The sequence below is a fragment of the Rhipicephalus microplus genome, chromosome X (genome assembly GCF_043290135.1).
Source record: "Rhipicephalus microplus isolate Deutch F79 chromosome X, USDA_Rmic, whole genome shotgun sequence".
Classification (NCBI taxonomy): domain Eukaryota; kingdom Metazoa; phylum Arthropoda; class Arachnida; order Ixodida; family Ixodidae; genus Rhipicephalus; species Rhipicephalus microplus.
In genome coordinates, this window is record NC_134710.1 from 133798734 (window position 1) to 133803412 (window position 4679).

The window sequence follows — 4679 nt, forward strand, 5'->3', positions numbered from 1 at the left end:
AATAAACTGTACCTTTAATCCTGATGAAGGCCAGACTCTAGGCCGAAACGTCGAAATAAACCACGTTGTGACCGCTCACGGAGGATCTACTGGATTATATGCAACGCTACGGCCACTCAACCACCATGCCTGCTTATATATATATATATATATATATATATATATATATATATATATATATATATATATATATATATATATATATATATATATATCAGAAGAAAGAAAAGTGGGTTGAAAAAATAATCGAACCTACGACCTTCAAATACCGAACGCGTTATTCGAAGGTCGTAGGTCCGATTCCTGCTCAAGGCAGGTTAATATATATATATATATATATGACATCATGAGACCACGTTCGGTACGGCAGTAACCAGCTTATCCTTTTTAATCCAGATGCACGAGCCAGAGACCCAGGCCGCGCGACATACAATGATCACTACAATGGTTTGATCATACAGATGAAGATGGAGTACATAGTCAGCGCTCACACTATTTTCCCCCCTTCGCGAAAGAGGGCAGCAAGTTGGAAAGGGTTGGGACGCCGAATATATCGTTTCAGTCGAGAGACGTGGGCGATCTCGGTGTGGCGGCGACGGCGATCAGGAGCCGCGTTGACAGGAGCAACGCGATAGTTAACCTCAGATGTTCATTCGAGGACGGTGTATTGACGGAGATATCGATGAAGAAATTTTTCGCAGAGCCCATGTGCACGAGCAGGTGTCCACAAAAGGATTTCGTCGCCTGGGCGGAACACAACAACTACACGCTTGGCATCAATGTCAATTATCCTCTTGTCCTGAATGGTAGCAGTGTTGGTGCGGGAGATTTCACGGCAGCGGGCGACGCGAGCGGCGAACTCTTTCGGGAGAGATGAAGATGGAACGGAAGATGTGGACAAAAGGCTGGTGTCCAGAACAAAAGTCGGTACACGGCCATACACGAGGAAAAAAAGGCTGAAATTCGTCGTCCACTGTATAGCAGTATTATATGCGAACGTGACGAAAGGAAGTACAGTGTCCCAGTTGTGATCTGGTCACACGTACATAGAGATCATGTCGGACAAAGTTAGGTGAAAACGCTCAGTCAGACCATTAGTTTCTGGGTGATACGCTGACGTGGTCTTGTGTATGGTGCACAGGCATCATCGATGACGTCACAGTCAACATTTTTTTTTCTCTACGTTTAGTCAGAGACTTCGTCTCCGTCTTCTTGCTGCAGATGCGCGTAGATATTTCGTCTTGTGCACACTACTTCTTTGCCGTCGTCGCTCTTGTGGCCATAAGTGAGCTCTTGTTTGAAAAACGGCCTCTCGCCGCTGTTACGCGTATAGCGGCCATCCCTTGGCCCGCTGCCACCGTAGTCTGGTCGTCGAATGCGGTCGGCCGGTGGTCGCTTTGCCAAGTCTCCTGGTTCACGTGAATTTCTACTAAGCACTCGCACAGGTCCATCATAGCCAGCTTGAGAACCGTGCAGGCTATTTTGTGAATGCTGATCGCTGTCATTGCTGTACTGCCGTGACAGCGGTTGCCGCCCTCCATCATCGTAAGAGTCTCGGCCAGACTCTGAGAACGCCGCGATCGCCCCGACCCCGAGCCGGCACTATAGAGAGCCACACCCGGTCGTCCTTGAGACTGTCCTGAAAGGGTTCCCGGTCCCAGATCTGTCGGCGCTCTTCTTCCTCACGCTGCCGAGCAAGCTGTGCTTCGATGTCACGCTCTCGAGCAGCCGTATCCACGGGTCGCGCTATGCCGAAAATGGCCGACGAGGCCTTAGGTGCAGGCTCGGGGGCCTTGGGCACGGCAGCAGCCTCCTTGTTCTCTTCCACTGGCACAGAGCGAGGCTTGAGCGCCAGATTATTGTGCTCCCGCGACGCAAAGTCCTGATCCCGGTCGTCCCGGTCATCCCGGCTATACCGATCATCCCGGCTGAACCGGTCATCTCGGTCGTCCCTGAAGCTGCTCCCACACTCTCGCCTGCCACCACCACCAAAACCTCGATCCCGGTCGTAGTCTCGATCCCTTGGCCTGTCGTAGCCTCCAAGCCCGCCCCGACGCTCGAAGCCGCGGTCGAAACCTCGGTCGCGGTCTCCGAACCCACGAGGTTGGTCTCTCAAGAACCTGTCACGGCCATAGTCACCGCCGTCTCGGTCAGAGTCCCGCCCGAATCCAGGCCAGCGGTAGCCGCCATCATCGTCGTAACCACGACTACCACGAAACGAGGAAAGCTCCCTTCGGTCGTCGTCGCCATCGTTAGGGTGGCTAGAACCCTACCATCGTCCCTCGACGTTGCCCTCCAATCGCCGCCTAACGACCACTCGCTGCGGCCCATGTCGCGATTTCCGCACTCTCAACCTTCGTTGTCGTGCTCCTCGGCTAGGCTCACTTTTATGGACCGGCTTCTCAGGTTCTCGTTGTAACCCAGGCTTCTAAGAGAGTGCTCTGGTCTGAAAATTCAGCGTAGCCGAAGCCACGCATGCGACCTCTGTCGCCTCTTTCTCTGGGCAGGCGTACGCACAACACCTTCAAGCCACTAAAAAGTTTGATGACGTCATCGTCGCAGACGTCGTATGGCAGGTTGCCCAGGTAGACCATGTAGGGCGGTCGGTTGGGAACCTTGGATAAGTCAACATCCGGACAACAGGCAGCCTTTGGAGCTGTCGGGAGAATGATCTTTTTGTCTCGCTTGTAGTCCATGGTGAATTTCTCGTTGACGGCTTCATTTTCCATTGTGTCCGCCCAGTTGATAAGACGAGTGTTGACTACGACTATATCCCGACGGTGCCTCTTGATCACCTCCCAGAATGTCATTTAAGTTGAGGGTCTTCCCCTTAACCTTATGCTTTTTCTCTGGCATGTCTGATATGAATCCGCGCGCTTATGAGACCGGACGTGGTCTCATAAGTGGTGGAGCATGCTTTACGCATCATCACCCTTCATCCCTCTTTCCTTCCCCCTTCCCTTATCCCCTGTGTAAAGTAGCAGGCTAGAGCGAACTAGCTCAGGCCGACCTCTATGCCTTCTAATAAATTCTCATTCACTCGTCCACCGACGACGACGAAGTGATTGCTTAGCAGATCGCTGTTCCAGTAGGTGCCCTCTTTTTTCACCTAATTATAAGTGAACTTCGCGAATATCACATCTGTGTCCGTCGGTGATGGACGTGGACCTACACAGACGTCCGCCAGATACGGCGGCGTCGGCGGTGGCCGCATCCAGGAAGCGTACAGGACTCTACAGCGACTACGACAGCGAGGGCACTTTTGCTTACCCAGTGAGCAGCGAAGAGCCTTCCGACGACGACAATTTTAAGCTGATGCTGAGCCGTAAAGCGAAGATGCGGAACGTCAGAACATCTTCGTCATCAAGTACGTTGAACGACAGAGTGCCAAGGAGACCCGTCACAAACACTATCCTTTTTGTCCCTGAGGTACCGGACGGTAACATGAAGCACCTCAACAGGTCATCTGTTTCGATGATGCTGGAAGGACTCGTGCCAAACGAGATCACAGTCATCAGAGTGAACACGCGTAAGAACGTATTGGCCATCGACATTTTACATGCCGTGGCGCTTAATATACTACGCAACTTCAACGAGCTGGGGGGAATGAAAGTTCGCTCCTACATTCCTGTGAGCTCTAACGTCGTCACTGGAGTCATCTACGATGTGGATACTGCCATTCCCAGCTCCGACTTCGATGTTCTGGCCAAACCGGCAATTGAAGCCAGCGTCATCGCAAAAGTTGTCCATTTGGAAAACTCACGCTGCTTGAAGATCATGTTCAAGGGTGACTGGCTTTCTTCACACGTAAAGGTGGGCCATTTTCGGCATTCTGTGCGACCTTTCGTACCGAAGCCCTTACAGTGTCATAAGTGCATGAAGCTGGGCAACGTGAGAAGCGTATGCGAAAATAAGACGGTGTGTCCTCGTTACGCGGAAGCCCATTCTGCGGATTACTGCGAAGCAACTACCCTCAAATGCTCGAATTGTCATGGGCCACGTGCAGCTTCGTCAAAAGAATCCCCCAAAATCAAAAGAAAAATAGCGGTATTGAAACAAATGGTGAGAGACAATTCTTCGCATCGAGAGGCTGCCAGGACCGTCCGAAAGAGGTGTCATCGTCACCGCAGTTCATCAAAGAATGCCTCAGACGCTGCATCGACAGCGCCACTCCACCGCCCTTCTTTTCCACCGCTCTTGCCTCCCAGACCGAAGGCGGCCAGCGCGGTCAACAAACCAACGAACAGCCATGTTGCAGATGAATCAGTTTGGCCTTCATTGCCGAAATCACAGCCACCTGCAAATTCCAAGCGCACATCGACAATCACATCCCTCCAGCCAGCCGCTGACAAGCTGCCTGAGGAGGACACAGAAGTCATCAGAATGTTCCGAACACTGCTGGATGCCATGCGAAAGCTGTACAGTAGCCTGAAGTCTCCACTCGCTCAGAGTGCACTACAAGTACTGGATGCTCTAAGTCCAGTATTTGCAAGTCTCCAGTAGCAACCATGGCTCGACCAATTTTCTCCTTCCGCAACGAGGTCCGACAAGCGTCAATACTGCAGTGGAACGCGAGAGGCCTGAGATCCCGCATCTCTTCATTCCGTCAGTATATATTCATGAATCATATTCCTATAATAGTTATATGTGAACCAAACGTACAACAACCTCCTAAACTA

General features: G+C 51.6%; 1 pseudogene; it reads right to left on the minus strand.

Annotated features, from left to right (window-relative positions):
* Window positions 1–1151: 1151 nt before the first annotated feature.
* LOC142776984 (eukaryotic translation initiation factor 4B-like) lies at window positions 1152–4409 on the minus strand (annotated as a pseudogene).
* Window positions 4410–4679: the final 270 nt, after the last annotated feature.